This window comes from Saccostrea cucullata, unplaced genomic scaffold (genome assembly GCF_032062105.1).
Source record: "Saccostrea cucullata isolate Sc308-1 unplaced genomic scaffold, CSIRO_AGI_Scuc_v1 ctg2106, whole genome shotgun sequence".
Classification (NCBI taxonomy): domain Eukaryota; kingdom Metazoa; phylum Mollusca; class Bivalvia; order Ostreida; family Ostreidae; genus Saccostrea; species Saccostrea cuccullata.
Window position 1 is genome coordinate 190,107 of NW_026930315.1, and position 9,899 is coordinate 200,005.

Below are 9,899 nucleotides of genomic sequence, written 5' to 3' on the forward strand. Positions count from 1 at the left end.
CAAAACAACACCCAGGCCAGTGTAAGCGGAGTAGACACCCAGGCCAGAGTTAGCGGAGTAGACACCCAGGCCAGTGTAAGCGAAGTAGACACCCAGGCAAGAGTAAGCTGAGTAGAAACTCAGTGCAGTGTAAGCTGAGTAGACACCCAGGTCAGTGTTAGCGGAGTAGACACCTAGGCCAATGTAGGCGGAGTAGACACCCAGGCCAGTGTAAAGGGGAGTAGACACCCAGGCCAATGTAAGCAGAGTAGACCACCTGGCCAGTATAAGCGGAGTAGACACCCATTCCAGTGTAAGCGGAGTAGACCACCAGGCCAGTATAAGCGGAGTAGACACCTAGGCAAGTGTAAACGGAGTAGACACTCAGGCCAGTGTAAGCAGAGAAGACACCCATTCCAATGTAAGCAGATTAGACCAACAGGCCAGTATAAGCGGAGTAGACACCCAGGCCAGTGTTATCGGAGTAGACACACAGGCCAGTGTAAGCGGAGTAAACACCCAGGCTAGTGTAAACGGAGTAGACACCTAGGCCAGTGTAAGCGGAGTAGACAATCAGGCCAGCGTAAGCGGAGTATACACTTAGGCCAGTGTAAGCGGAGTAGACACCCAGTCCAGTGTAAGCGGGGTAGACACCCATTCCATTGTAAGCGGAGTAGACACCCAGGCCATTGTAGGCGGAGTAGACAACCAGGCCAGTGTAAGCGGAGTATACACCCAGGCCAGTGTAAGCGGAGTAGACACCCAGGCTAGTGTAAGCGGAGTAGACACCTAGGCCAGTGTAAGCGGAGTAGACAATCAGGCCAATGTAAGCGGAGTATACACTTAGGCCAGTGTAAGCGGAGTAGACACCCAGGCCAGTGTAAGCGGGGTAGACACCCATTCCAGTGTAAGCGGAGTAGACACGTAGGCCAGTGAAAGCGGAGTAGACACCTAGGCCAGTGTAAGCAGAGTAGACACTTAGGCCAGTGTAAGCGGAGTAGAGAGGATACCAATAGCTCAATTAGGAAAACATTCGAAACAAATATTTCGTTGTTATTGGAACATCTATGGCTTTACGATTAGTTTTATGGTCCTTCGGATTATGAAACCGTATAAACCCGTGTCACAGTAGGTGTTGACACGAAAACACGAAAATTATCCCTCAATGCTTATTAGCTTTTTGATATCATAAGCAGCTGTTTTTTCAATGAAAATGGAACTCGTAATTATACTTACCTGGTCATTAATCTGTAAAAATTATTTTGTTAAAACACATTCTAATTGCACACACATGTACTCTGAAGCTGACATAAAAAGATGCTTGAGTTTCTGATTGACAATATCTATGTGGTTTTCAGAGACCAGGTCTTCTAACAATCTATTGGAATTCCCAATGGTACCAATTGCGCCCCGTTATTTGCAGACCTATTTTTGTATTCATACGTAGCAGAATTTTTGCAAAGTCTTAAACGTGAAAAGAAGAGAAGACTTGCTATGGCCTTTAACTCGACATTTAGATAAATCGAGGACGTCTCGTTTAAAGTCATCATTTTGTTAGTTCTATGGTTGATACAATGACCTTGTCAGCAAATACAATTTATCATTAATTTCCGTTATTTCCGATCATACCAAAGAGCACACGGCAGGTGTGGCCAGTCAGCAGGGGATGCTCACTCCTCAATGGCACCTGATCCCACTTTTGATGTTTTTGAGGTCCTTGTTTTCTCTCCTCCTATTTTGTATTGTTTTATGGACCTTGATATTGAATATTGTTTGTTATCTCCATATCCTTCCGTGAATGCCGAGTATGGGACAAAATTTGCAGATCTCCACCGGTAAGTGGTGATGTCTCCATATGAGTGAAAAATTCTAGAGAGGGAAGTTAATCAACAAACAAACGATTAGTTTCATTTCATTTCAGTTGTTTTATTTGATCCTTTTTCTCCTCTGGATTGATAACTATCATGCTGCAGCTGCTGCCCGCCTCAAGAACTTGTGAAGTAGACACATCGTGCAATAGGTGATCTCTCCTTCGTTCCTTTTAAATCTTTTTGGCTTTAGGTCTAGAACAAGAATTGTATATGACAATGTTGCTGCTATTTGTTTATATATTTATATGTCACTTAAAAGATAGCAATAGTAAGCACAAAAAGAGATAAGTCTTTATTTATTTATTTGTTTGTTTATTTTTTTCTTTTAAATTCTGAAGCATGACAGCCATGTTAATTACCAAACAAATGGCCAACAAAGAAGCTTAAAGAAATGTTTCATGCTTGTAAAGTTTAAAGGACCTCGATTTGGCTATAAAATCTAGATCTTTGATAAGATTTCATCTACACTTATGAACAATACCGGGTATGAATGGTTTAAGTATTCATTAATAACTTTTTGTTTAGACAGTTAGACAGAACAAAATATACGAAAACGGAAAATATGACAATCTGAAACCCTTTTTTAACTTATAATGCCTTTCCTGAAAATAAATATTTTGTTTTTTAAAACTTTTTTTACTGTGTAATATATGCTTTCAAAATGAAATTTAATAAACTATCAAGTTAAATCTATTCTAGTAAAGTCCATGTCTATGGTTGAGGACTGCATATAATTGATTATTGTATTTGATGCTAATTGGGAATTTCGTTTTATTTTTTGAAGCTTTGATTGATTCCATAGTTTATGGAAAGGTGTCTAATAAAAGTCGAACCAGTACAAACTGTGTTGTTTATTTCTCTACAAAGCACGGTCACAGAATGAATGTCATTTTTAATTGAATATATGTATTTGATCACATTTTGAAGGGGTGTTTGGGCGATGTGTTAATAAAATATGCATTTGGTGCATGAACAGGGTATATAAATCCATTTACGAACATCAGTATGCTATTCAACAATAATCGATTCGGTATCATGAACGCAGCTGATATGTAATGTGTATGCCTCTGGTGCTAGCAGTCTACCTGTAGTCGTGATCTCTGTTAATCTCTATACGGGAAGTGACTTATTACATAGTAAAGACTAATGCAGATCATCAAATGTTTTTCTGTATAATATCTGTTCATCTTTTCAACTGATTTTTCTTGGATTAACTTCAAATGTCATGAGGAGGAATTTTAAGAAAATAACAAAGCATTGAAAATTACATCCGGTATTACATAGGTATTTCTATATATTTTTGAATTAAACTGATTAGTCTGTGCATTGATTCAATATGTTTTATCATTGCGTTTTTTTTAAATACAGCCTTAAAGGTGTTCTTTTTCCACATTTAAAATTTAAAATCATTGCTTTAAATGAAAGCTTACCAGTGATAAATTCAGAAAACGGTTTATCGTTTTCTTGTTTTCTGCACATTTCGTTACAACTGCAATCGCCATCGCTTGTGAATACCAACAAGGAAACACCTAAAAGCTTTAATAAATTAAAAAAAAATTAAATATAACTACGCCATGAATTTAGTACAATTTCTGCTATAATAACAATAATTATAATAATAATAACTTGAGCAAAGCTCTAGTAGGTCTTCCGTTCTATTTGACAGGAAGTAACTTTCATTTCTTGCAAAAACGAGTAATAATGCCCCAAAAAGGTATAAATCCTCTAAATCATTGTTATTTAATGCAAAATAAGCCATTTTTTGCTACTTCCGGTTTGACCGGAAGTGATGACGATGGACGGATAATTAATTTTTATGCTCCCAGTGACAGATGTTACCCAAAACCTTGTCACGATCGGCAAAATAATGCGTTTTCTGACTACTTCCGGTTTGCCTATGAATGACGTCGCTGGACGTATTTTGACGTCTCCAATAGATTAATCTTGACATTTTGAACAATTTTGCTTCTTTGATGTATTACAAATTCTCAATACTTTTTGAGATATAAAGGAAAAAAAACTTTTGGCCCCTATACGCCCCTAATTTTAGGGGTCAGTCCTTTTTTTCGAGATATCATTTGATTGATTGATTGTATACTGTTTAACGTCTCTCTCCAGAATATTTCACTGATATGGAGACGTCATCATTGCCAGTGAAGGGCTGAAAATTTAGGCCTACACTACCGACCAGACCCAACCTGACACAAAGCAGTCCCAAAGCAGTCCCACAGCAGTCCTACAGAGGTCCCAGCAGTCCCAGAGAGCAGTCCCAGCAGTTCCAGTGGCCGAGGTTTATTAATTTAATGGGCAGAGCTAACTCAGAAATGAGATTTCCAATAAACAATGGAACTATAAAAGGCAGTAGAAATTGATTTTAGGTAGTATGCCAGAAATCGTTACATGTACGCGAAGTTCATTTATGAACAGAACATGTATTCGCATAAAAATTGAAATACGAGTCATTATTGATAATATTTATTGAAGGAAGAAGGCTTTCACACTTCCATGTACATTTATGAATTACACTGAACATGAATATTTAATCACAATTCTTGGGTATATTAAAAATTCTTCTGTAATTGATACTGGTTCTCATATTTATTTTTTATACAGAAAATTAAACGTGAATTAAATTTTTTCCACCAGAAGAAGCTTTAGCTTCAAATAGATCTTATTATATGGCCAATTTAGACTATCGGGATACTATAAAGTTGAGAGTGTTCTTAAAGCCATATATGGCGTATTTACAATGAAAATTATTAGACTAAAACTATAAGAACTTATTAACTGTATCATTACTTTATATAATGATAGAAATCTTCCGTAAATTACAAAATCTAAGTCAATTGCGTTTTAAAGATATCACAATCTAATTTGGATTCCTGGAATTTTCTCCGACTCGGAAGAAAATACAAGTGATTTAAATAACACAATACAGAGAAGATAAAATCGTATTATTAGATGAAACGAGGTGTTCTCCGTGTTCAGAATTGTATGAAAAGTTTTAATTTTAATCTATTAACTATATTTCTTTACTTAATTTTGTATATTTCAAAAATATATTTTTTTGATCAGTTACGCCATCTATGGCTTTAAGTATTGGGGCTTGTAAAAAAATTCTTTGTTAATTTTGCCAAGTATTATTTTTCAGTCATGGTTATTTTTACTGACATGTAAATTTAATTATCGTTAATGCCTCGTTCTATAAATCTCAGTTTTAAGTGTTTTGTTTTTAAATGTTAGTCTTAGAGTGTACATCTGTAAATCACCAGAATGTAAGCTTCAGATTATGTTCAAAATTAATTAATCCCGAAAGAAATTTAAACACATTTCATTTATCACTTTTTTTCGCATTAAATAAATTGAAATTAGGGTCATTGTTTACCAGCATGTTCAATGATATGTAACACTGATACAAATACTAAAATAACATGTATCGAATTTTTCTGCCCAAAGGCGATTGAAACAATGGGTGTTGATACCATCTTATAAACATGAATCGGCCGTGTAAACATTAGCAAAACAAAAAAGAAATAAATCACAATTCCCGGTATTTTCATTTTTTTTTTAAATAAATATACATGTACTCTTTTAATAACTTGTTTATTAATTAAAAGCTACCGGAAATTCATTAATTCCCCAATGATTATTCACATAGTTTATGTTACGGGAGAATAGTAGCATAATTTCATTTCATGGTCATTTAATAAATTGTTGGGTTTTATTTGAGGGTTACATGGAATACTCTTTTTTTAGCATGGTCCTTATAAAATGTGTAGCATTTTTAATAAAAAAAAAAAACATCTTATATCTAACTGTAATGATTATTTTTAATTAGTATCAATGTAAATTTTGAGTATTATTAAAATTTAACATTAAATAATTAAAAAGGCCCAAATGTAGCTTTTTTTTCTCATAAACTTGTAATTTATTTTTAGGGATAAAAATTTTCTCATGAATTCCTAATTTATCAACTTTTAAATTATTTTATTTTATTTATTCTAAATACACATTAATTTGTGTAAATATACAGTCCCTGAAAATATCAATTAACTATAATAATCTCTATTTATCAAAAGAATGTAAGAAATCCTTGCTTATTAAACAGTTTAAACTCCTCTCTGCTGCAAGTAAACAAAACAACAGGGAGCCTGCAAATTCAGAATACACAAGGGGGGGGGGAGCTATCATGTCACTCAGAACCTTTTTCACACATGAGTGAACAAAGCAGTCCCAGAAAGCAGTCTCAGGGGAAGCTGGGACTGCTGGGACTGCTTTTCATACCAGTCCCAGAGCAGTCCCATAGCGGTCCCAGAGCAGTCCCACAGCGGTCCCGGGGACTGCTTTCTGGGACTGCTTTGGTGTCAGGTTGGGTCTGGTCGGTACTGAATGCTCGGCACTTACGGCCTTTGAGCAGGGAGGGATCTTTATCGTGCCACACCTGCTGTGACACGGGGCCTCGGTTCATACGGTCTCATCCGAAGGACCGCCCCATTTAGTCGCCTTTTACGACAAACAAGGTGTAATGAGGACCTATTCTAGCCCTGATCCCCACAGGGCGAGATATCATTTGAGAGATATCATTTGAAATATCTTGAAATTCTACACTTCTTTTGTTATACATGCTTTAACAAAATATTTTTAGGTAAAAAGTTATCGTTGAAAAGATGTCACTTTTTTTTTTTAATTCTTGATAGGACTATTTTCGGGCCATAGCGAGCGTCGGCGCTCCGTACTTCCGGTGACATATACTGAAATCACTTTTCCAAAGGTTGCTCTATCATCACTGAAAATTTCATTCTTCTATCATCTACGGTTTTTGAGAACATTACCGGACAAAGTGACACTCTAAAAATGACAAAATCGCAAAAATCTCCGAACCGGAAGTGACGTCATCAAAATTAAAAAAAGTTATTACTAGATATTTTGATGTTCTATTAGACCTCAAAGTTTCATGAAAATCCATGGAGCCGTTTCCGAGAACTCGCGTGCGCAAAATCGGTAAGAAAAAAATAAGAAGAAAAATAGTGGAAAAGAAACCTAAGAAAAACAATAAGGTGTTCCGCTGAAAACGTAAGACTTTAATAATAATAACAATTTATTTAGAAAAGATAACCGGAAAAGTACAAGGTACTATTCTTCCCCGGTGCCTTCTTAATTTCAAACAACATATTGCATAACATGATACATTCAAAGTTAAAACGTAGTTTTATTCTCTTTGGATAATTTACAATGAATAAATGGAAAATAGACATTTAATTTTTATACTCCACCATGACAGATGATCCCGAATATGCTTTCTTTTTAAAGGTTTGCTCTAATCTTTATTTGTATTGCGTAAATGACAATTAGTGTTTGTGATCTCCAAATTTTATTGAGAACTATTTCTTCTTTAGGAAATAAAAAGAATTTAGAATATTTAACTGTAATCCAAGTTTTATTCGCGTGCGAAAAAAGTTTGGCGAGGTTCACAAGAGCTTCTTCATCGCGAATATTTATCGCCGCGAAATGGACCTTTCTGTGTCTTTTAACAACAGGTCCAAAAGTGTTTGAACGCAAAAATTAATCGTCTCTAACAAGTTTACCTGCAGTAATTCGCAAATTGAAGTCGTCGCGATTAAAAGTTGGTTGACAGTTATTCTAAAACAGCTTACAAGGATTATGTATAAGCTTTCGTGAAAGATGTATTTTGAACGCTAGAAGACTTCTAAATAAATAAACAAAGTAAGATTTAAGAAATTAAATTACCTTACCATAAAAAATAGCGGCCAGGACATCTGTAGTTTGGGCCGTAGTTTACTTGGAGATACACTGATTGAAACTTCTAAAGTTAAGGTAGATAACACAGATTAAATAGTGCCAGAAATTATTTTCTTATTGAACAGATTGCAGCAGACTTGTGTAGATTTTTGTTATTAACGTAATGATGTTATACAATTATTCCCAGTAATAACATTCTACGAATCATGACAAAAAATGGTAATGCATATTTATATCCAGATTTCTAAGTATAACAGCTCATAGGAAGTAATGGCTATCTTTGTTTAAATATTGACAACCGCCTTCTTTATTTAGAAACAAATGAACAGATTGAATACATCAGACCCTGAGCAGCTTATGTAATTCCATTATTGTTCTCATTTCGAAAAATGAGCAATATACTAGCTCTGCGATCAGTACCCGCATAATTATTCTTTACAATTTTGTCGTGTTCTATCGTGCGTGTATCCTATCGTATCGTGCGTGTATCCTATCGTATCCTATTGTATCGTGTTTTCTGTTTATCAGGATTTGTATTCGTTTTCTATTGTGTTTTTCGTTTATCGTGTCTTGCGTTTATCGTGTAAATCGTTTATCAGGTTCTATCGTGTATCGTATTTTGCGTTCATCGTGTATATTCGGAAACCCTCGTTTTTATGTTTACTATAGGAAGAAACTACCGAGTCATTCCGAGTTTCTTTTCGTTTTGCTTTATATTTAATGTGATTGTTGACTAAGATGACATATTTCATATTTGCAATAAATAAAACTTTATTAAAGTCTTTTGGTAAATATTGCATCAGCTAACACAGATTTGGCAGGAAGAAAAACCCACGCGGCTGCAATTTGAACATGTTGAATGGGTTGGATTGGTTACAAGAAAATGTGTTTTGCAAATTAAAGGCCTTATGAAGTTTATTTTATAATATTTAAATTTCATTATAGAATATTCCCAATTAGTCCCATGCCTTCATTTGGACGAGCCAGACTGAAAATCAGGTCGTCCTAAATAATTTCTGGATGGAAATAATGAGAAGACGAGCATGAATGCCGAACTCTGTGCTCGTATGTGTTCACCGTCAACATACCTGTACTGCTCTCACACCTGGTGTCAAAAACATGTAGTAAACTTGAATAATACCTGGTTCAAATGAAACTCATCTACTTATTTTGGGGATTTTGAACACCATTCATTAAAGATTTTATTCTAAATAAATTAAATAATTGTTCAATTTATGGCTTTAAAAAATCATTTCCCAAATGCGGATCCAGCGCCGGCGCGCCGGGCGTGCGTCCCCCCCCCCCCCCCCACCCCCATTTGATTTGTTTGAAATTATTAATAAATTAAAATTGATATGTCTATTATCCTAAAATCATGGAAAAACATCTCTTATTTGTAAGAACTTTTCAGCTTCTAGGGGCTCCGCCCCCGGGCACTCAAAAAGGACCTTGCCTTACACCCACCGAGGCTTCTTAATAATCAATATTGATTTATTTTTAAATGTTTGAAAAATCCGCTACCCATATAAAACAAGTATGGTGATATCTTACTATAAATTCAATATTGCTACACAGCTTATTTTAGATGTTAATGTATGCGTAAATTAAAAAAAGACATCTTCCAGTAACAACCAAATTAAACTTAATTCATTCATTCCCAAGATCCCACCTATTAAATGAAAAGAGAGATGTGTTAACTTTATTTCATTAAAAAATATATAGATTTAATCTATTCTTTGTCACCTTGAAACATGCTAAAATACTGTAAACAAACTATTATTCGTGTCATCTTTTATTCGCGATTTATCAGTTTTAAATTATTCCGCGAAGATTTATTTCCGAGAATGAACGAACATTCATTACAAATTCAAAGCAAAATAATTGGTTAGCGGCAATTGATATTCGTGAGTGAAAGGACGTCGAGAAACTCGGGGATATTTCTCGCACGCGAATAAAAGTCGGTTTATAGTAGATTAATTGCTTGTAACTTCTTATCTGAATAACAAAGAAAAACTAGTGCTAATTGTAACGGGAACCGTTACAGATGTTCCCCAAACGCTCCCCAACTCCCTTTTGGTGCCATATTCCCCGTAAGCCTTATTAAATAAGACAACATCTGTGCATTTTGACTTTAGTTTAAAATATATTTTATTCATATAAAGAAATGGATTGAACAGCAGGCATAAATGCCTATGATCGTTCTCTCCATAGGCATTTTGACTTTAACAATGTTATCCCAAAAGGATACCAATTATATTCAAATTTTAACATTGCACTTGCATAATAATC

General features: G+C 35.1%; 1 long non-coding RNA gene across 1 annotated transcript; it reads right to left on the reverse strand.

Moving 5' to 3' along the window:
* Positions 1-1,784: 1,784 nt before the first annotated feature.
* LOC134283691 (uncharacterized) lies at positions 1,785-7,709 on the reverse strand. Its single transcript, XR_009995533.1, has 3 exons — positions 7,604-7,709; positions 3,281-3,386; positions 1,785-2,042 (listed from the first exon to the last, which is right to left on the reverse strand). It is a non-coding gene; the product is annotated as an uncharacterized LOC134283691 (long non-coding RNA).
* Between the last annotated feature and the right edge of the window lie 2,190 nt (positions 7,710-9,899).